Here is a 24,695-nt window from a genome sequence, read left to right on the forward strand (position 1 = left end):
GCTTTGCTAATCTGATCATCTACAACCCACTAAGGATGTACCAGAGAGATCCACAACTAAAAAAAAAAACAAGAAAATGATCTTCTTTTTAATGACCACTGTAATTTTACTTGAAAACGAGGATAGCTAAAAGCGTGACTGAGCATTTCATCATACAACCAAATGGAAGAACACAAGATATGAAATTGAACCAAACAAAAAAAAAAGAAATACATGGAATTAGAAATATTAGAAGACACAACCATAAACGTTACTGACATAAGTGAAAATGATATAACTAAATTTAATTGTAGTGCTTTAGCCGATCAGCACTCATTTGCTGTACAAATCATCCTTATGGATGTCGATGGACATTATAACTCCCTGACAACTAACCCCAGAAAGTGCAGGTATGACTAAAAAAAAAAAGTTATGCTAGGTTGAAATCAGATAAGAACATAAAAAAAATAAAAGAACTCAAGAAACTGCCATTGTGATCACGGACATGGGAATGAAGCTTTTAAGAAAACAAAAGTATCTGCAGTGTAAAAGAAATTCCTGCACAATCTGATTTTATGATAATTTGATGAAGGTAATGACATGTAATGAAGTAAAAGCTTGCATATAAGTCTAAAAATAAAAAAAAGAAAACTTTTATTGAAAAGCAACTATCGTTTTGTAAGGGTTATGATTTTGAAAGCAAATGAGGCCTAAATGCAGTTAAAGCCTACCTTTTGGAGGGATCGGTGACGCCATTGTGAGGCATCTCTGATCCACGACGCATGAACGACCATGACTGTAAATCCCATTAACGAATATAATGGATTTACCATATATGCAGTATGAATGAGATAACAAATTTGCAGAGTTGCAGATGTACAGAGGATTTCTTTACCTTGATTCAGCAGGGGCTGAAGAAGCTCTTCCTACAGGGTGAGCTGGACCCCCAAGGGTTGACGAGAAGATTCCAGAATGCCAATTGCTGGGGACTTGTATTCCTTTGGAGCGTGCTGCTGAGCTGAAGGCAAAGTGAAGAAGTTGGCTGGGTTGAAGAAGATGGGAAGGAGCCCGCTGGATTTCCTTTGAAGGCAAGGTGAAAATGTTGGCTGCCTATGCTGATGGGCTGAAGGAGATGAGAGCAGAAGCTCGTGAACAAAGGAGAGCTGGGGGTTAATGGAAATCGTCGATGCCTGTGCTGGACCCCCCTCCTCTCTTTAATAGCCGTCTCTTCAAATCCCCCCTTTTCCTCCCCTTTAGCCGACCTTGATAACTCTTTAAACCAACTTTTAAATTTTTTTGAAATCTTTTTGAAAAGGGGAACTCGACGTTTTGAGAGGGGACGACTCCTATTCTTAAGATGATATTTGAAACTTAGGTAAAATGGGGGGGTTTTACGGTGGCTCCGTTTTGGGGGCTAAAAAGTAATAAACAGAATAAAAAAAAGGAAAATGATAAAAACGAATTTTGTTTTTCTCCTTTTTTTTTTAAAGTGGTGCCACCTCAGCTAGATTTGAAAACTTTTTGAGAAAACAAAAAAATTTGCTTTTCTTGGCAAAGAGCCTTAGTGGGGCGCCACCTACGTGGGCCCACTAATTATTTCATTAAAAATTAAATCAAATAAAAGAATTCCACTTCCGGATGGGCACTATTTTGAAAATAAAAGAAATATTTGAAAATTCTAGTGTGACACCACATCGAGGCCCGTCCCCCATCACTTATTTGAAATAAAAGCCAAGTGGAATTTTTGGAATTTTCATAGTAGTAGGCTAGTTTTGGAAAACACGAAGCAAAACTTGGCTAGATTTCAAACTTCGAAGAAAATGGTCCTTCAGGGCAAAATTTTAAAAGATGTAGGGAAATTCTGGGCCTTTTGTAAAGGTTTGAAATAAGGTCTCATGAATTTTTGAAGTTGTGTTCCCCTCTTTCCAACTGGCGAAATTTTGAAATATCAAAACCATCCAGATTGTTTTCTTGAGAAAACTTTTCGTAATTCGGGGTCTTGGGGGTAAAATGGGAAGAATTGATAATTTTGAAAACCCAGGGTTTTAAAATCAATTTTGAAATTTTTAGAAATCAAATCTGGATTGCCAATTTTGAAAATCAGGAGTTCTGGATCTCACAATGACATGTTGTGCAGTGAAATGATATGAAATGCTCATGCGATGTTGTGCAAAGACATGTCCTACAAAATTGCCACTCTGAATTTGAATTTGAAAATTCTGACTTTTGGTTAAGCATGAGGTTTTGAAAATTTGCAGTTTGAAGATGTCTCTGAGTCTAAATAGAGAAGTTTTGAGACTCGAGAATGGAATTTAGGACTTTCTGCAAAGCTCAATCTGGGATAATGACCCTTTTGCCCTTCATTGGTTCTGGAGAATCAGAATGTGATGATTGGTGGAAATGTAAAGAAGGTGAGTGGAAATTTGGGGTGTTTATAGATGCCCCTCTTTGCTACTAAGCCGGCTTATGGCCGAGCTTAGTGGCAAAGAAAAACATGCCAAATTTGGGCCATATAAAATGCCCCAGCTAGAAGGATCTGACTGGGTGTGTGGAAATTAGCCCGAGGAAGATGGTAGATATGAAATGGAGAATGAACAGGAATAGATTTGCTCTGTGAGCGGTGAAGTTCTGGTTTTTGCCCTTGACCTGGATGGGACAGAAAATGCTTCGTATGGAACGAAGCTCAGGTTTGACCCTTAACCTGATTGGGGAATAAAATATCTCATAAAAATGAGACTCAGGTTTGTACCCTTAACCTGAGCAGGCGGAAAATGAAATACCTCTTTGATTGAGGCTCAGGTTTTGTACCCTTATCCTGATCGGGCGGAAAATGAAATACCTCATTGAATGAGGCTCAGGTTTGTACCCTTAACCTGACCGGGCAGAAAATGAAATACCTCTTTGATTGAGGCTCAGGTTTTGTACCCTTATCCTGATCGGGCGGAAAATGAAATACCTCATTGAATGAGGCTCAGGTTTGTACCCTTATCCTGATTGAGCGGAAAATGAATGGTATGATGAAACCTTCAGATTTTGCACAGTAAATCCGACAGGGGTTTGGCAAAAGGAAGGAAAATGGGGTCCCTAAAGCTTGAAAAGGGGTTGATTTTGGGCGTCTGATTGTTGAGACTAAATAGCTTCTGAAATTGCCTTTTACGGGAAATGATTGATGGTTCGACCTCGAACCGAAATGGGACTATCTATGGTGGGACAGTGGGGACACCGGGAAGTGTGCGAATCTGAGAGCTCATGCTCTCAAAGAAGGGGAGGAATCAAGTCTTTAAGAGAGATTTAAAATTGGTGCCGGGAAGTATCAAAGACGGATATCAAGCTCTCACTTCACGTCAGGATAGCTAGAAAATATTGTCAAAATATTGAGAATTCTGTTGTTGATTCCAAGTTTTTGAAAATGTTGCACATTGTTGCAAAGATATTCTTTCTTTTCTACCTAAAGAATTACCTCCAAACGAGATGGACTTCGTAGAATCAAGATTAGAATCCAAATTACTTGTGATTGACCATCTTCAAGGAAGTTATCAATTTCCTTGATATGAACAAGAAAGATAATTTGATATTATGAAAGCAATTGATGATAGGATATTGATAATAGAATTTCACAAGTCTAAAGAAGATTCTTGATCGATTTGGCAGTTTGATATCCTGGGAGCTTCCCTCATGATAATCTTTCTGCACTTTTTTGGCTCTCTTGGGTTTAGGTTACATTCTCCTTCATTCTAGAGATGTCCTCATTTTTCTCTCTTTCTTTTTCCTCTCTTTCTTGCTCTCTCTCTTTTTTTTTTTGGAAGGGTACATCACAAACTCCTTCAACTTGGAGATGTTCTGATCCTTCTTTGACGCTATTGGCTCATGGGTTAGAGATCTTTGGGTGATAGCTGAAATTAAATATCTTTTAGGGATTGTCGGGAGGCTCATCGCATCTGCCTTCATCTCGACAGTGCTTTGGACCTTCCCTGGAAGGATCCGTCACAAACTCCGTCATCTTGGAGATGTTTCGAATCTTCTTTGGCCTCGGGGGTCTACTCGCTTAATTCGCCTTCATCTTGACGACAAGTGAGAGATCCCTTTTGTGGATATTTAATTGCAGCTTAGGTGATTTTGAGGAGACAGGGCTTGGGTGAATTCTCTCTTTTTTTAGCGCTCAGGATATTTTCACTGCCTCATTTTTGCAAGAATAGTCTTTAAATAGGTTCCATTGACTGCGATCAATACCAATCATTTATGGCTTTGAAATAACATTGAATTTTCTTTTGCTGGCCATATCGAGGATTTATCTTTCATCCTTTTGGTTGGCCAATAGAAAGAATTTGAGTTTTGAATCTCTTTTCACAAAAGCTTCACTCTTTTGGAAGTAATGCTAAATGTAAACTGAAATAAAGATTTGTGCAATAAAGATTCTGAAATCAACAATTAATTGATTGACAAATTGACAAATGTTCTTGAAATCTTTGGTGAAAGTGAGCATTTGAGGTCCGGCTCAACACATCCGTGACAAAAATTCTCCTCTCTTTTTCCCCAAAAAGAGAGACTCAGGCTTAGCCCTTACCTGAATGGGAAATGAGAAATACTCCTCTCTTCCCTGAAGAGGAGGTGTTTGCAAAACGAACTTTTGAAGAGAAATTAAGCTTTCGTCAAAGCTTCCTAATATTAGGCTTCTCTTATGGAAAGGGGGCGATAATAGTGAGGTCTGAAAATTGGGTTATGAAAGGAACGAGTCCATCACACTCTCCCTGAAAAGAGGGTCATTCATGACGAAAATGGCCTAGTATGAAAATTGGGGGGGGGGGGGGGGGGTCACAAGAAAAGCGAGTCTCCGTCGAGCCTCTCCCTTAAAAGGGTTCCTTGTGTGAAATTGGAAATTGTTTTGCAAACGGTTCACAAAGGCGTGAGTCCCTTCAAACTCTCCTTGAAAAGGGGATAAGTGAATGAATTGGATAACATGCGAAAAGAACGAGCTCCCTCGAACTCTCCCTAAAAAAGGGTCTCTCGCAAGAGAAAATGATTAAAATTGGATATTGAGATTGATTGACCCAAAGGTCGAAATTGAAAATTGAAAAATTGATTGTTGGAAATTTGAATGACCCGGAGGTTGAAATAGGATGACCTAATGGTCGAAATTGAGAATTGGTTGACCGAAAGATCGAAATTGTGTAACCCGAAGGTCGAAATTGAGAATTGAGTGACCCGAAGGTCGAAATTGGAAATTAAATGACCTGGAGGTCAAAATTGAGAATTTGGAATTGAAAATTGGGTGACCCAGAGGTCGGAATTGGAGAATTGCATGATCCAAAGATTTAAATTGGAAATTGGTGGGCAAAATATCAAATTTGAGCAATTGGCAGACCCTGAGGATCAAAATGACTTGGATCAACAAAGGAGAATGATGAGTTCGAGTCAGCGCTCGAATAAAATACAGAGATCACGAGTCAGAACCCGGATCAACAAAAGAAAATGAAGAGCTCGAGTCAGGGCTCGAGTAAATAAAGAGATCTCGAGTCGAAACCTGGATCAACAAAAAAAATGAAGAGCTCGAATCAGAGCTTGAGTAAGATAAAGAGATCACGAGTCGAAACTCGGATCGCCAAAAGAAAATGAAGAGCTCGAGTCAGGGTTTGAGTAAGGTAATGAGATCATGAGTCAGAACTCGGATCGACAGAGAAAATGAAGAGCTCGAATAAGATAAAGAGATCTCGAGTCGGAACTCGGATCAACAGAGAAAATGAAGAGCTCGAATCATGGCTCGAGTAAGATAAAGAGATCACGAGTCGAAACTCAGATAAAAAAAAAAGAGAATGAAGGGCTCAAATCAGAGCTCCAATAAGATAAAGAGATCACGAGTTGGAACTCGGATCAACAAAAGAAGAATGAAGAGCTCAAATCAGAGCTCAAATAAGATAAAGAGATCACGAGTCGAAACTCGGATCAACAGAGAAAATGAAGAGCTCAAATCAGAGCTCAAATAAGATAAAGAGATCACGAGTCAGAACTCGGATCAACAGAGGAGGATAATTTGAATAAAAACCCGAGTCGGAACTCGGTTTTCCAAAAAGTTGGATTTTGAAAATGTACCAGTTTGAACACTGGATTTTGAAATAATACCAGTTCGAGCGCTGGGTTTTGGTTCAATACTGGTGATTATCTTTCAATTTTGAATCATTAGGAATTGTGATGGAACTGTTTGTTGAAATCCCAATACTGACCGGATTGTTGTTAATGCAGTTGAATGCAAATGAATATGAATTGATGCACATGCAAGCACAAGTGTGTAAAATGAGAGATTTGCTTATCCTGCCTGCATTCAAAACAAAATTTTAAAAATGCCCCAGTGTAACTGGAAAAAGAAAGTTTGATCATTATTTGAAGAAAATGGGAGGATTACAAGAGGAGAATAAATGTTTCAAGTATAGAACTTTTTCAAGTGTCGAGCATTAATGGGATCTGGCAATTCTACCCCATCGGCGTTGATGAGCTGATATGAGTTGCGGGGTAATGCTTCTTTGACGACATAGGGACCTTCCCAATTTGGCGACCATTTGGCGTCGGGATGATGCTTGAGATAAGCTATAGATCGAAGTACTAAATCATTGACTTTGAATCTTCTTTCGATGACAGATTTCGCGTATTGCTTGGCTACTCTCTGGCGATAGGATTGAGCGTGCTCTGCTGCTTTTAGCCTTCTCTCGTCGAGTAAGTCTAGCTGCACCAGTCGCTGCTGCTGGTATTGATCAAGAGGTAATTCTAGAAGCGATGCGAATTTCAAAGCGGGCTTCTGAACATGTAGCGGCAATACTACTTTTGTTCCATAGACCAATTCTGATAGAGTAGCATTTGTTGGAGTGCGAATAGTGGTCCGGTAGGCCCATAGTGCATCGTGAATCTTCTCATGCCAGTCACGACCTGTTTCTACAGTTCGCTCCAAGATAAGAATTAAAATTTTGTTGGTGGCCTCTGCCTGACCATTCCCTTGAGGATAGTAGGGAGCGGAAAAATGATGATAGATCTTGAACTTTGAGCAGAATGTCTTCATCTTTTCATTCTTGAAATGACTGCCATTATCTGACATGATGTCATGTGGGATGCCGAAACGGCAAAGAATGCTCTTGTGGATGAAAGAGACCACGTGTCGGCCTTCCACTGTGCGAAGAGTGATAGCTTCTACCCACTTGGTGAAATATTCTGTTGCGGCAAGGAAGTATTTGTGACCATTTGAAGCAGAGGGAGTGATGGGACCTACGACATCGAAGGCTCACATAGAAAATGGTCATGGAGAGACAACAAACTGTAAATAAGTTGCCGAAGCATGAATAGAAGGTGCGTGTATCTGGCATTGCACACATTTCTTCACATAATGATAACAGTCTTGCTGCATAGTTTTCCAATAGTAACCTGCTCCGATGATCTGCTTGACAAGGGTTTGGTAGCCGACATGGCCACCACAAATGTCTTCGTGTGCTTCTTGCACGACTTCTTTGGCTTCGTCTTCATCTAAACATCTGGAATACTCTGAACTGAATCCTCAACGATAGAAGACATTTGCCAGAATGAAGTATCGAGTAGACATACGCTGGATTGCTCGCTGCTCTTTCTTTGATAGTTCTGGAGGAAATTCACCAATTTTTACGAAAGTTTTGATTTTGTAATACCAAGGCTTCTTCTTTTGCTCAACTTGGTGTACTTGTTCTGTTGGAAGGAAAGCAGGTTGGTCAAGTCTGCCAATTTCGAAAGAGCGACAAGATTCTCCATTTTTGAATGCCATAATGGAGCCTAAACTGGCTAGGCTATCAGCCACTTGATTAAAATCTCTCTTGATATGGAATAGCTGAAATTCTTCAAAATTGTTGACAAGAGCTGAAACGATTTTCTGATAAGGAAATAGCTTCTGATCTTTGACCTGCCATTCGGCTCGGATTTGATTGACAACAAGTAATGAGTCGCCGTAGGCATGCACTCTCTTGACATTGAAGTCTAGTAGGATCTTTAGACATTGAATCAGGGCTTCATACTCAGCCATATAGTGTGTGCATTGAAAGTCGAACTTGAGAGAAAATGGAATCATCTCTTTCTCAGGAGTGATTAATAAGATCCCAATGCCTATTCCTGCCATATTCTTGGAACCATCGAAAAATAAGTTCCAGATTGGATATTGCTGGATATTGCATATTTGCTCATCTGGGAAGTCATCTTCGGCTTTCACTTCTTCTGCCAGAGGAAAATCTGCCAATTGATCTGCAATTGCTTGACCTTTAATTGATTGCTGCGAGACATATTCTAAGTCGTACTGCATCAGTAATACTTGCCATTTGGCGACTCGTCCGCTGAGGAAAGGCTGCTCCAAAATGTATTTGAGAGGATTGAGTTTAGACAAGATTTTGACTTCTGATGCTAGCAGGTAGTGTCTTAGCTTCTGACACATCCACACCAGAGCTAGGCAAGTCTTCTCTATGTGAGAGTATTTCTTTTCATAGTCTATGAAAGTCTTACTCACATAATAAATGGCGTGCTCTATCAGGCTGCCTTCTTTGTACTGAGCCAAGAATCCGCCGCATGCGACTTGATTGACTGAGATGTATAGTAGAAGAGGTTTTCCCAATTCTGGCGGTTTTAAGATAGGAGGATTGAAGAGATACTTCTTGATCCGATCGAACGATTGCTGATACTCCGGTCCCCATTCAAACTTCACTCCTTTTCTGAGCAAGTGATTGAAAGGTTCACATCTCATTGCCAAGTTGGAAATAAATCGCCGAATTGATTCCATACGTCCCTAAAGGCTACGCAGTTCTTTGAGATTCTTCGGGGGTGGCATATCAATGATAGCCTTTGCTTTGGCTGGGCCAACTTCAATTCCCTTTTTGCTCACCAGAAAACCCAACAGTTTGCCTGATTCGACTCCAAAGACACACTTTTGCGGGTTAAGCCTTAACTTGTAAAGAATGAGTCGCTTAAACACTTGGTCAAGAGCTTCGAGGTGATCTTCTTCCTCTTTAGATTTCACGAGGATATCGTCAACATACGCATCCATGATTTTGCGCATCTGATCGTGAAATATAACGGCCATTGCTCTTTGGTATGTTGCTCCCGCATTCTTGAGTCCAAAAGGCATAACTGTATAACAGAAAGTGCCCCAAGGCGTAGTGAAAGAAGTTTTTGATTGGTCGCGGGCGGCCAACTTAATCTGATTGTAACCGAAATATCCGTCCATAAAGAAGAACATGGCATGTCCTGCCGTGCTGTCGACTAGGAGATCGATGCTTGGAAGTGGATAGTCATCCTTCAGAGTTGCTCTATTGAGGTCTCTGAAGTCTATGCAGATCCTTACTTTGCCACTTTTCTTTGGAACAACGACAATATTGGCTAACCAATCTGGGTAGTTAATAGTTCAGATAAATCCTGCTTTGAGCAGATCTTCGAGTCCTTCTTTGACTTGTTGTTCTATTTGAGGATCCATTTTTCTCAGCTTCTGCTTAACTGGCTTAGCCTCTGGCTTCAAGACGAGACGGTGTTCGACCAATTTTGGGTCTAAGCACGGCATATCTTCATATGTCCATGCGAATACTTCTTCATGTTGCTTGAGAAAATTAGTGAGCCTTTCTTTCTCTTCTGGACTCTAGCTGGTTCCGATCTGGAGAATTTTGGGATCTTCCTCTGAACCGATATTGACATCTTCAGTCGGATCTTGTACTAGAGGAGATGGTTCATCCTGTTTCTGAACTGTGGTGAACTCTGGTAATTCCTGAAGAGACAGATCAAATTCTGCACAATCATCTGACTGCTTTGCAACCCTGCCATCTTCAATGCTTGCTTTGACTCTGTGAATTGCTGCCGACTTCTGAAAAGCCTTGGGATTGAGAACGAGCTTCTTGATTGTCAGAGAAGTCATTCTGAAATTTAAGAAATTTGGTTCAGATAAAATTGCCCATCGTAAGACAAGCAATCATTTGAAGAGAACTATGCATAAAATGGCATTAAAATTATAAAATGAAGAGATAGACAGAAAGGAGACAGATGGCATCCAGATAGACAAAGAAACTTGGAATTTTATTGATTTTGAATTGATCAAAGACATTGATAAAATGAGATATTTAATTTGGAAAGAATAGAAAGAAAATAACAAATGGTCTTCAATGTGCCCTTTTGACAAAAACAGTCTTCTTTGGCGAGCTTCCACCGGAGAACCTCAGTCCTGCCCTGTGGGGACGATGCTTCTGGATCACTGGCTCGATGCGGCCATCTTCATTTTTGCCGAGTCCTTTGAACGGTTGATAATCGTGCTTCAGGAGTAAATCAAATCCCTTTCTTGCCTTCATGAATTGCGGAAACAACGAGTGATCTTTAATGGTACTGTAGTTGATCCGACCTCCCACCTTGAAGAATTGAGGATCTCTCCATCGGGTCATGGCTACCGTGTGCAGAGATGGTTCTGAGGCTGCCTGGAGTATTTCTCGATTTTCTCCGAGATTGATCTCTTCACTTTCCCTGATGCTGGAAATATCCGCAGTGAATGACGGTCGGGGAATCATGGGCTGCGGGAGCCTTTCTTCTAGGTCTTCTCCCAGTATTGTGGTAATCATTCCACATTTTGACCATTTCACGCATTGATGAAGGGTGGAAGACACTACATTAGCATTATGAATCCATGTTCTTCTGAGCAACAAGTTGTAGGTAGGTGGCACATTGACCACATGGAAAAGCACTGAATGCACTGAATAGTTGATGAACACTTCCAGAAATATCTTGCCTTTGGTCGTTTGACCGTGGTTGTCAAATCCGTAGATAGTGATGGGATCTGAAATATATTCTTCATCATTGATCCCTAATGCTTTTGCCGTCATCTCGGGACAAATATTGAGGCTACTGCCTCCATCGACCAGCACATGGGGTACCGTCATTCCTCTCACTCGAACGACGATGTACAAAGCATTATTATGAAATGAGTGAGGCTTTGGAAGGTCCTCATCCGAGAAAGTGATCGGTGCATTGGTCATGGCGGAGTTCACAATTTGTGCCATGTCTTCAGGTGTGGTACTGGGCTTAACTTTGATTTTTCTGAGCAAATCATCCAGTACTTGTTGGTGCTTGCGGGAATTCTTGGCCAAGTCCAAAATTGAAACATTGGACAGAGCGGTTAGAGGCTTTTGACTGGAAGTTTCTCTCTTTTTTGGGTTGGATTTAAGAAAATGTTTTGGGAACCCTGGGATTTTACTGGCTGCTGTAGGAAATACTTCGACTGGTTCCGCTGATACTTTTAGCTTATCAAAAGCTGAAATTATGTCCACCTTCTTGGTGGCTGATGTTGCTTGTCGTAGCACTGAAACCTGGTGCTGAACTCGAAGATCTTGTGCAGAACACGGCTTGATGTGTTCGTGAGGTAGGAATGGCTGTGCAAACACTACTGCCGTGGTGTGTGAAGGAAAAGGCTGCTTTAGAATATCCATTTTCTCTTCTTCATCTCCTTCTACTAAAAGATTTTTGTCAATAAGATCTTGCACGATGTTCTTGAGAACGAAACAGTTCTCAGTGTTGTGTCCCACTGTCCTATGGAACTTGCAAAACTGATCTTTCCATTTCCCCATGGGCACAGGGGGATCGGCCAGTCTAGGCAACTTGACCATCTCTTTCGACAACATGTACTCGAGTACATCTTCGAGTGATTGGTCTAAAGGAGTGAACTTTCTGTCGTAACTTCATCCTTCATGTTTGGTCTTTTCACGCAGTTTCAGCCCTTGATCCTGTTGAGGAGGCTTGCTGTATTGAGGAGCAAGCTTTCCTTTCTAATCTCCTTTGTTGTTTGAATTGCCTGAGCCGTAGCAATAATCTTTCTTCTGCCCTTTATACTGATTCTGACTGCTGTTGTTGTTGTTGTTGGCAGAATAGGTGAAGTGAGCTTTCTTCTTCTGCTCACCTTGAGGGTTGTTTTTGGAAAAGGTGAAGCCTTCGTAGACTCCATTTTCCACACTCAGCTCGAGCCATTCGGCTCGTTCAGTCAACTCAATAAAGGTACGGGATGGTGCAGTAGAGATTAATCCCCTTAATGGTTGTGAGAAGTTGTTGAGAATCAATGACAGGGCGTGCCTTTTCGAGATAGGATCTCTCATTTTGTTACAGGCTGACCTCCATCTGTGAATAAATTTCCGCGCCTTTTCATTCTCATTCTGCCTTAGATTGCAGAGATGACTCAATGTAGGAAGCGCTTCTGTGTTGAACAAGAAGCGTTCAATAAACAGATTTACAACTTTGTCAAACTCCTTGAGCTCGATGGGGTTGATATGCTCAGCATACCATTTAGCTGCAACTCCTTCCAAGATGCGTGGGAAGCATAGAAATAGTGCTCGGTTATCCCTCTTGAACCTCGAGCATTCAGCAAAGAAAGTGGCGAGATGAGCTTTTGGGTCGCCAGAACCGTCGAACTTGATGAATTTACGAGGAAGATTCTCCAGATCATCATCCCCTTCTAAACCGTCATAGAAGTCCTCACTGGTGAAGACTTTCTTGCCCTTGTCGCAGGCTTAAAGATCCTTAACAACTCAGGCCATTTCTCTGAATTGTGCTTGCAGAGGCACTTTTGTGACCTGATTCTTTGATCTGCGGCTTTTTTTTTGCTCTTGGCCCCGCTTCTGAAATGCCGGAGGCACTTCATATTCTTCATCTGTATCTTCAGTTGAGTCTGTTCCGTCTGAGATCTCTTCAGGCTGAACTTGCTTCTTTGGAGCCTTCTTATCCCTGTGCCTGTGGAATTTTTCTCTGAATGGATTCCTTTCTGAGCTGGTCCCGGGTTGTTCATTCATCATCTTGTTCATCATTTTTCGGAACATGGCATACATTTGAGGGTCTATGCCATCATCCGCTTGTTGCTGCTCTTGACTCCTCTCGGATCGGGGGGAGCCCATTTCTTCTTCTGAGGCCGACGAGTACTGAGATGGCGTTGTTCTTTTGCCTGATCTTGTCCGAACCATCAAATGTTATGGATGCTCTCTGCAGAGCAAAGATCTGATTAGATTATGAAGGAATTGGCTTTTGGAAGTAATATTTGCTGTAAATATGGTGGACAATTTGAAAAAGTTATCCCATTACTAGGGACTGAGTCATCGCGGGAATCACGACAATTGTGTTGTCATTCGCAAGAGAAATAAACAACGAAAATGTGCCTTGTTACCTAGGCGAGGTCGTCAAACCACAATAGAAAGAGAGAAAATTTTATAGAAATGAGGAAAATATGATTTTATTGATCTTGACAAAGAGGTGGAGGACAAACAATTTGCCACCATTCACGATAGTCGGCAAACAATCTAGGACCAGGAAAGATTTTAAGAGAAACAAAAGAATCCCAGCTGTAGCGGGCAGAATGATATGCCCCGAACCATTGTGAGGAAGTGAGATCGAATTCTGCCATAGCTCCTGATAGCAATCTGGCTTTGACGTACTGCTGCCTCTGGGAGAACTGCCGAACACATCTCTCTGGTTGGTAGTAAGTGCAGAAGAATGGTCCCAGCAACTTGAACCGCTTGCCATAAGCGTATGTATATCTGAGAGGAGACAGTTGTTGATCAAAATAGTCCCAGACAATGTCATCTTCTTGAATGCTGTTGATCATGGCTCGATATTGTGCCACTGGAAGAAGTTCTTGGCCATTGTATCTGAAAGAGCTTGCTCGGGCTGGAACGTGTTGGAAGAACCAGGATTGAAGTGCGTAGATGCAACTTTCAACTAAAATGGATTCTCCAAGTGAGAAACGGGTCAGACCACGATATAGGAAGGCGAGCGCTGCCATGGCTATGGAAAGACGGTTGGTTTGTCGACTTCCCCATCTTCTCATAAGCTGGATTATTCTGATGTCCATGTAGTTTTGTCCATCTGGGAAGAGGGCTAATCCTACAGTGCATAGAACCATTGCATTCTGGATCCTTTCTCTAGTTGTCCTTGATAATGAGCTGACTTCGACGAAGGTTCTGTATTGACGGTACAACTCGAGCAGGTTGGCATATTCATTTCCATCCAACTGGATCAGGGGCCAGGATCGACAGTCTGTCATACGAGCTAATGAGTCTCGGGGATCCAAACCCTTGACATTGATTAGGAATTGATGTTCTAACGGATCTCCTGGTTGACCGACTGGTTCTGGTAATCCCATGATTTCTGAAAATTCATCCATTAAAACAGTCATTTCTCCCCACAGGAACCAGAAGGTACATGTCCGAGGATTCCATCGCTCCGCCATTGCGTGAATCAGGTTGCCATTGATGGTCTGTTTTCCGACTGTTGACGCCAATTCTAATCCACACTCGCTTAAATGGTTTGGGAACATTTGAGAAAAGCTTTTGAGCCAGGAATAATACCACCGGGGAATGAAAGTTCTGGTGCTAAGGGCTCGATGTTCAGGACAACCTTGTTGCACCTCGTAGGAGATGTGACCTTCAGGAAAGATAGGATCGACTTGACTGGATGCCATCAAACTGAAAACAGAGAAGACTAAAAAATGAGACTTAGGAAAATGTGGGAAATTTTTGCAGGCAGGATATAAAATGCAGCTAGAAATTCAAGATCCAGTAGAAACGTAGAATGGGAAAACCACCTGGAGTTTTGAAAGAAATGAGATATTTAAAAAATCATCCAGGGTTTGAGAAAATAAAGGAAAATGATGAGAATATGGGTATTTGAAAATAGTTTTGGTGAAAATATGAAAGAAATAATGGTAGCATACAAACAATCACATCCTGCATAAACATTTATGCATATTCAGCACTCCCTAAAAGGCTGACTCTAGATGCATCATTTTGAAAAACAGTTGTAGGACCCTAATCCTAACTCTAGGTTCAGATCATCTTTGTCCAATCCAATTATGCCGATATACCCAAACCGAAATTCGAGGTACGTGGCATATAATTTCAACTTCGGTTCTAAGGTAAGGTTTTCCAACATCCTTGAGCGCCTACCGATATACTTCGGACTGTGGCTCGCGGTACGTGGTAGGGGGGTGTTAACCCAAATAATTGGCCCAGTTGTGAGGCTCTGTCCTGAACTAGGGTTCTGGAAGAGAGCCCAGCAACGTGAAGACCAGGTAATGATAGGTAATTGAGGTTTGAAAAAAATGATCACATGCAAGAAATAGAGGGCTCTAAATCCTAGAGAGATAGATTTTGAAAACTTTGAAGAAGCATACATTGTTTGCATTCAGATCCTAAATTGAGGAGAGTTGTATTTAAGCCTAAGTCTATGTGAGCATGAAAATATCTCCTCAATATAGTCCTACCAAACCATGCCTAAGCTATATGCAGTCAATGTCAGTTAGGTCAGAATCTAGGCTCCTAGGTTCGCATGATATCAAAAATAAAAGAGCTAACATTTTGTGAACATAATTTCAATAATTTAACTAAGTGAAGCACAATTTAGGTCAGACAAGGACAGGTCCCATCTCGGTCGCCAAACCTGTTATCGTCGCAATTTTTTTTTTCCGTCTTCCCTTCCTTGCGGAAGAGAGAGGAAAAATGCTTTCGCGATTCAAACTTGACCAGTTTTTGGAAATTGTTCTGAAATACTCACCTCTGTTTTGAAAATTGTTGGAAAATCCATGGGATGGGGCTCGACCTGTCGGTACGAGGTTCGACCGTTCCTGTCGCCTTTAACAGGGATAATCGAACCAAGGACCAAAATTGTGCTTGACTTAGTGAAATTATCGAAATTGTGTTCTATCCTAAATGCACAGAGAATTCAGGCATGTGCTATGAGATTTGGTAAAATATAAGTTGGAAAACTATGATGTATGCTTGAAAACATTTGGAGTTGAAAAGCATTTCTTAGAAAAAAGATGGAAATCAATTTCTCAGGAAACTCAGACGAAGAAGATTTGAAATCTCGAGAAAGTTTATAAAGATTTGGAAAATCTTGAAGAAATGAGAATCTCGAGAAAATGGTAAGAACTCTTGAGAAAAGATGAACACTTGAAAAGGGAAACACTTCTCAGAAAAACTCGGACTTTGAGAATTTTCTTAGGAAAATGATGGAAAATTTATAGGAAAACTCGTTGGATAAGAGAGAATTGAAACTTGGGAAATTGAAATCCTGGGAATCTTAGCCTTGAAATGTCTGAAAATCAACTTTGATTCTTGAAAAAGATTAGAAATTCCTTTTGAAAGCATCTTAAAAAATAATATTTTCAGGGAAAATCACGGGAAAACTTTAACTTGGGAAATCCAACTTCGAAAATCTTCATAGTTTCTTGAGGAATCGATTTCCGTGAAGTGAAAATTTCTTGAGAAAATCATGAGAAAAACAGATGATGCAGATGATTTGAATGAATGAATGCACTTTGAAAAGATTTCTAAAAAAACATTTGTTGGAAAAATGTGGATTAAGCCAAAGTAAATCCTTCACATATTCTGACTGTGGCCATGAATATGTTCAGAGTTTACTTGAGTTAATTCACACTGTTTTAAAAATTTAGAAATATGATGTGCATTTTAAGATAGCCTAAGAGTGCAGGCTCAATGTGACTGGTAGAAAGATGATGGCTCTGGGTCTCGTCCATATTCCGACTAGGGCCGTAAATATAGACTCCACCGAGTTCGTCAACTCTCTAAGAGTTGGTGCACATGTCATTCGTGTACATCCATAGTGCTTTTTGAAATAAAATGCATGAATCACATAATCAGGATATTGCAAGATCAAACTATGAGATATGCTTCCTAATCTAAGCAGTAAAAGTAAATATTATTCCAAATTTGATTATTACATCTCTGACATAAGTCAAAATGAAAGAGAAAAAAAAATGGTATAAAGAATCAGCATCTTCCAGGTTATCCTCCAAAATGATAGTTAATACAAGATACCCAAGGAAATGGGTATGTATATGTAATATATACAACAAAGATATACATGGTCATGTATAAATGCTTGAATTTGTACTAAATGGCATGTGATAATGAAGGTGTATTTATAAAAGGAAAAGAAAAAGAAAAATATTTAAATAAATACTTGCATGTGAAAACAAGTGCACATGAAGATATCTCTATACATATATATATATATATATATATATATATATATATATATATATATATATATATATATATATATATATATATATATATGTATATCTACCTATATATATATATGTATGTATATATATATATATATATGTATATACATGTATATATATATAGGTAGATATACATATATATATATATATATATAGATATATATACGTATAATGAGAAAATATATATAAGAATTAGAATTTCATATATAATGGGTAAAATCAGAAAATACAGGTATATACAGTTTCTGTAGGTGATTTCACAGAGCCGTAATTCCCAAATTATAACATAATTTCCAGTAAAAATGGGTATGGAGCTTCCCTATATATCCATAGCGAAGCATACGAAAGATTGCCCAAAAATCATAAATGGATATTAAAATATCCATCCACGAACATGGCCAGTTATCAAGACTGGGTACCTGCAGCAGAAAATGGATACAACATATACAATGTGCTGGAAATAAGTTGGGTAATGGAAGGAACATGGGTGGCGACCAGACCAATGCAAAGATATAACATGTGGCGGGGCTACTATGACATGGCTAGTAGCTACCGTAGAGTGTGCAAACACCAACCATTGACATAATCTGCGGGTAATGTAAAGGTCCGATGGAGTTCAACCGACTCTTAACCTCGCAGCCATATGCTAGTTTTTAATAACTTGGGAATCAGGGTGTTAACAAGGGCACACCCTCTTATTTTTACAAGTTTCGGCAACAACTGTACATATGAGTTACATGTTACAGGTGATACATAGATAAGATGATTATATATGTAAGATAAGAGTGATACAACAAAACTGGAATGTGTACATTAAGGTATACCATTCTTGTAATGGCAGTAAGCCTGTGAAATGAAAGGGGTCACGCAGCTATGAATGTTATCATTCATCATGGGAGACACAAATGGCAGATAAATAACAAGGAATTCAGGTAGGTAGGCAATGAAATGGAACTCACGATAGCACTTGCAGTTAATGTAACAACAGTTAGGGAGTTACCTGTAGTGATAAGGGACAATAGGTGACACCATTGCGAGGTATCCCCGATCCATGACGCATGAACGACCATGACTGTAAATCCCATTAACGAATATAATGGATTTACCATATATGCAGTATGAATGAGATAACAAATTTGCAGAGTTGCAGATGTACAGAGGATTTATTTACCTTGATTCAGCAGGGGCTGAAGAAGCTCTTCCTACAGGGTGAGCTGGACCCCCAAGGGTTAACGAGAAGATTCCAGAATGCCAATTGCCGGGGACTTGTCTTCCTTTGGAGCGTGCTGTTGAGCTGAAGGCAAAGTGAAGAAGCTGGCTGGGTTGAAGAAGATGGGAAGGAGCCCACTGGATTTCCTTTGAAGGCAAGGTGAAAATGTTGGCTGCCTATGCTGATGGGCTGAAGGAGATGAGAGCAGAAGCTCGTGAACAGAGGAGAGCTGGGGGTTAATGGAAATCGTCGATGCCTGTGCTGGACCCCCCTCCTCTCTTTAATAGCCGTCTTTTCAAATCCCCCCTTTTCCTCCCCTTTAGCCGACCTTGATAACTCTTTAAACCAACTTTTAAATTTTTTTGAAATCTTTTTGAAAAGAAGAACTCGCCGTTTTGAGAGGGGACGACTCCTATTCTTAAGATGATATTTGAAACTTAGGTAAAATGGGGGGGTTTTACGGTGGCTCCGTTTTGGGGGCTAAAAAGTAATAAACAGAATAAAAAAAAGGAAAATGATAAAAACGAATTTTGTTTTTCTCCTTTTTTTTTTTTAAAGTGGTGCCACCTCAGCTAGATTTGAAAACTTTTTGAGAAAACAAAAAAATTTGCTTTTCTTGGCAAAGAGCCTTAGTGGGGCGCCACCTACGTGGGCCCACTAATTATTTCATTAAAAATTAAATCAAATAAAAGAATTCCACTTCTGGATGGGCACTATTTTGAAAATAAAAGAAATATTTGAAAATTCTAGTGTGACACCACATCGAGGCGGGTCCCCCATCACTTATTTGAAATAAAAGCCAAGTGGAATTTTTGGAATTTTCATAGTAGTAGGCTAGTTTTGGAAAACACGAAGCAAAACTTGGCTAGATTTCAAACTTAGAAGAAAATGGTCCTTCAGGGCAAAATTTTAAAAGATGTAGGGAAATTCTGGGCCTTTTGTAAAGGTTTGAAATAAGGTCTCATGAATTTTTGAAGTTGTGTTCCCCTCTTTTCAACTGGCGAAATTTTGAAATATCAAAATCATCCAGATTGTTTTCTTGAGAAAACTTTTCGTAATTCGGGGTCTTGGGAGTAAAATGGGAAGAATTGATAATTTTGAAAACCCAGGGTTTTAAAATCAATTTTGAAATTTTTAGAAATCAAATCTGGATTGCCAATTTTGAAAATCAGGAGTTCTGGATCTCAGAATGACATGTTGTGCAGTGAAATGATATGAAATGCTCATGCGATGTTGTGCAAAGACATGTCCTATAAAATTGCCACTCTGAATTTGAATTTGAAAATTCTGACTTTTGGTTAAGCATGAGGTTTTGAAAATTTGCAGTTTGAAGATGTCTCTGAGTCTAAATAGAGAACTTTTGAGACTCGAGAATGGAATTTAGGACTTTCTGCAAGGCTCAATCTGGAATAATGACCCTTTTGCCCTTCATTGGTTTTGGAGAATCAGAATGTGATGATTGGTGGAAATATCAAGAAGGTGAGTGGAAATTTGGGGTGTTTACAAAGCCAAATGAAAAGTTTTGAAAGATTTTATCAGAACTGGTAAAATAAGTCAAAAAATACAGTCAGGGTTGGAGTCCTAACTCAATCGAAACTCCGAAATAGAGTCCTGAATCAACCGAAACTCTGCAAAATGACCCGATTTTTGAAAAACAAATGGAAATGAATGAAAATGGAAGTAAAAAACAAACTTCAGAATAGACTCCTAACTAGATTAGGACTCTGGGACAGAGTCCTGATCGGACTGAAACTCTAGATTTTTTTTGGTATTTTCTGAAAAACAGATAGAATAACTTATGAAAACAGTGAAAATAATAACAAACAGTGAAATCAAAGCAGAGTCTTGATCCAACTGGGATTCTTGGGACAAAGTCCTAATTGAACTAGGATTCTCAGAAATTTGGATTTTCTGAGAAAACAAATGAGAGGATTTTGAACAACAAGTGAAAACAAGATAGAATTGAAGTCTGGTTCAGAGTTCTGATCTGATTAGGACTCTGAAGATGAGTCCTAATTCGACTAGAACTCTGAAAATTTTTTGTTTTCTAAGAAGTAAATGGTGAGATTTAAACAAAGCATTTGAAAACCAGTGAAAATGAAGTGAGAAAACAAACTTTGGATCGAGTCCTGATTTGATCAGGACTCTGGGATAAAATCCCAGAATTTTGAAATTCCATGATAAAGGTATAACAATTTTGATAGATAGATATATTTTTGAAAGATTCTCTCAAAATTGAAATCAGGGTCAGAGTCCTGATCCAACTAGGACTCTCTGAATAGAGTCCTGGTTCAACTAGAACTCTGAGTTTTTAACTCATTTTGAAAGATTTGATTGAAAACAAGTAAAAATAGCAACGAAAGATAGAGTCCTAATCCGACTGAAACTCTGAAGAAGAGTCATAATCCGACTGGGATTCTTGAAAAAGAGTCCTAATCCAACTAGGACTCTGGGATTTTGGCCAAAATGAAAGATTTTGATAGGTTTTTCTCAAAAACAGGTAAAAAGGGTAGTAAAAGGTAGAGTTCTGATCCGACTAGGACTCTGAAAAAATAGTCCATATCCAACTAGGACTCTAAAATTTTGACCAAAATGATAAAAATGTGCAAGGATATGACCACAACTGGTTTAAAATCAGAATGGATTTTTTAAAAGACTCAAAAAGATAGAAAGATAGAGTCCTGATCCAACTAGGACTCTGAAATTTTTGAGATTTTTGATAACTAAAGGAATCTAGAAGCGACACCACCTAAATGGATCTTATCTAAGAATTGAAATTGAGTTTCAAACGAATCTAGATTGTTTTCTGAGGAAAACATTTCGAAATATAAGATCCTGGGCTTGGCAAATGGCAAGAATGTCGATTTAAAACCCAGCTTTTGAAATTGATTTCGAAAGAAAGGTTTTTAAAACTTGAATCTGGATTTAATATTTTGAAAATGGGAGTTCTGGATCTCGATAATGAGAAGAAATGACATGCAATGCTATGCATTGCAATGAAATGATATGTCGAATGCATGCAATGATATGCAGTGACATATGAAATATAAACACTAGATGAGGGTGAAAATTTTGGGTGTTTATAGGTGCCCCTATTTGCTACTAAGCCGGTATAGGGTCGAGCTTAGTGGCAAAGAGAAACACACCAAATTTGGGCTACGTAAAAAAAAAATGCCGCAGTTAGAAGGATCTTACTGGTTATGAAGAAATTTGTCCTGACGGAAAATGGTAGGTATGAAATGGAGAATGATCAAGAAAGATCTACTTCAAAGAAGTCAGATTCAGGTTTTGCCCTTAACCTGGATGAGACGGAAAATACCTCGTGTAGAAACGAGGCTCAGGCTTGACCCTTACCCTGATCGGAAAATAAAATACCTCATTCGAATGAGGCTCAGGTTTATCCCTTAACCTGATCAGGAAATGGGAATGGTAAGTTAAATGGCAAATAAGGCAACCTTTTTGAAGAAGAATAAGGCAACTCTTTCGACAACGCGAAAGATGACAAAGGCAACCCAAAGGAGCAGGGCGATTCTTTCGACAACGCGAAAGATGAATTCTCTCGACAACGCGAAAGATAACAAAGGCAATCCAAAGGAGCAGGGCAATTCTTTCGACAACACGAAAGATGAATTCTTTCGACAACGCGAAAGATGACAAAGGTGATCCAAAAGAGCAGGGCGATTCTTTCGACAACGCGAAAGATGACAAAGGCGATCCAAAGGAACAAGGCAATTCTTTCGATAACGCAAAAGATGAATTCTTTCGACAATGCGAAAGATGACAAAGGTGATCCAAAGGAGCAGGGCGATTCTTTCGACAACGCGAAAGATGACAAAGGCGATCCAAAGGAGCAGGGCGATTTTTTCGACAACGCGAAAGATGAATTCTTTCGACAACATGAAAGATGACAAAGGCAATCCAAAGGAGCGGGACGATTCTTTCGACAATGCGAAAGATGAATTCTTTCGACAACGCGAAAGATGACAAAGGCGATCCAAAGGAGCAGGGCGATTCTTTCGACAACGCGAAAGATGAATTCTTTTGACAACACAAAAGATGACAAAGGCAATCCAAAGGAACAGGGAAATTCTTTCGACAACGCGAAAGATGAATTCTTTCAACAACGCGAAAGATGACAAAGAAGATGCAAAGGAGCAGAGCGATTCTTTTGGCAACGCGAAAGATGAATTCTTTTAGCAACGCGAAAGATGACAAAGGCGATCCAAAAAAACAAGGCGATTCTTTCGACAACGCGAAAGATGAATTCTTTCGACAACGCGAAAGATGACAAAGGCGATCCAAAAGAGCAGGGCGATTTTTTCGACAATGCGAAAGATGAATTCTTTCGACAACGAGAAAGATGACAAAGGCGATGCAAAGGAGCAGGGCGATTCTTTCGACAACGCGAAAGATGACAAAGGCGATCCAAAGGAACAAGGCAATTCTTTCGACAACGCGAAAGATTAATTCTTTCAACAATGCAAAAGATGACAAAGGTGATCCAAAGAAGCAGGGCGATTCTTTCGACAACGCGGAAGATGAATTCTTTCGACAATGCGAAAGATGACAATAGCGATCGAAAAGAACAGGGCGATCCAAAGGAACAGGGCGATTCTTTCGACAATGCGAAAGATGAATTCTTTCGAAAACGCAAAAGATGACAATAGCGATCGAAAAGAGCAGGGCGATTCTTTCGACAACGCAAAAATGACAAAAGCGATCCAAAGAAACAGGGCGTTTCTTTCGACAACGCGAAAGATGAACAAGGCCATCCTTTCAGAGAGAAGGCTAATCTTTCAACAACGCGAAAGACGACAAAGGCTACCTTTTCGGAGAGAAGGTTAATCTTTCAACAACGCGAAAGACAACAAAGGCGATCCAAAGGAGCAGGGCGATTCTTTCGACAACGCGAAAGATGAACAAGGCGATCTATAAGAGTAAGACGATTCTTTCGATAACGCGAAAGATGAATTCTTTCAACAACGCGAAAGATGACAAAGGCGATCCAAAGGAGCAGGGCGATTCTTTCGACAACGCGAAAGATGAATTCTTTCGACAATGCGAAAGATGACAAAAGCGATCCAAAGGAACAAGGCGATTCTTTCGACAATGCGAAAGATGAATAAGGCGATCAAAAGGGGCAAGGCGATTATTTCGACAACGCGAAAGATAAATAAGGTGATCCAAAGAAACAAGGTGATTCTTTCGACAACGCGAAAGATGAATTCTTTCGACAACGCGAAAGGTGACAAAGGCGATCTAAAGAAGCAGGGTGATTCTTTCGACAACGTGAAAGATGAATAAGGCGATCCAAAGGTGCAAGGCGATTCTTTTGACAACGCAAAATATAAATTCTTTCGACAACGTGAAAGATGACAAAGGCGATCCAAAGGAACAAGGCGATTCTTTCGACAACGCAAAAGATGACAAAGGCGATCCAAAGGAGGAGGGCGATTCTTTCGACAATGCAAAGGATGACAAAGGCGATCCAAAGGAGCAGAGCGATTCTTTCGACAATGCAAAAGATGGATTCTTTCGACAACGCGAAAGATGACAAAGACTATCCCTTCGGAGAGAAGGCTAATCTTTCAACAACGTGAAAGACGACAAAGGCTATCCTTTCGGAGAGAAGGCTAATCTTTCAGCAACTTAAAAGATGACAAATGCTATCCTTTCAGAGGGAAGGCTAATCTTTCAGCAACATGAAAGATGACAAAGGCTATCATTTCTGAGAGAAGGCTAATCTTTCAGCAACGCAAAAGATGATAAAGGTTACTCTCTTAAGGAGGCAAAAGGTGATACCAGAATGTGTCAAAAGGGACATCGAGCTCTTACAAATTGTTTGTTGATTCAAAATACTTGAAACTGATGTATATTGGTATGAAAATATTTCCTCTTTTCTACCCAAAGTATTACCTCCAATTGGGCTAACTCCGTAGAATTTGAATTCAAATTCAAATTCAAATTGCTTACAATTGGCCTTCTTCAAGGAAGCTATCAATTTTCCTGATATGAACAGAAATGAGAGTATTCTTGATATTGTGAAAGCGATTGGTGAAAGGACATTGATAAAAGAATTTCATAAAATTAAAGAAGATTCTTGGCAGATTCGACAGTTTGATATCCTGGATTTTTCTCGTGATAATCTTTTTGCATTCTTTTTGTGACATTGAGCTTTCTTGGGTTTTTAGAGAGTTTATTACATCATCCTTCATTTTTTAGATGTCCTGACTTTTTTCTCTCTTTTCTTTTTTTTTTGAAGGGTACGTCATAAACTCCTTCAACTTGGAGATGTTCCGATCCTTCTTTGCCTTAGGGATTATATTAACGGTATTGGCTTATTGGTTGGTGGTCTCTTGATGATAGCGGAAATTAAATATCTTTTAAGGTTTGTCGGGAGGTTTATCGCATTTGCCTTTAACTTGGCGATGATCTGAACTTTTCCTGAAAGGATCCGTC

Source organism: Nuphar pumila, chromosome 8 (assembly GCF_984573655.1).
Source record: "Nuphar pumila chromosome 8, dmNupPumi1.hap1.1, whole genome shotgun sequence".
Lineage (NCBI taxonomy): Eukaryota > Viridiplantae > Streptophyta > Magnoliopsida > Nymphaeales > Nymphaeaceae > Nuphar > Nuphar pumila.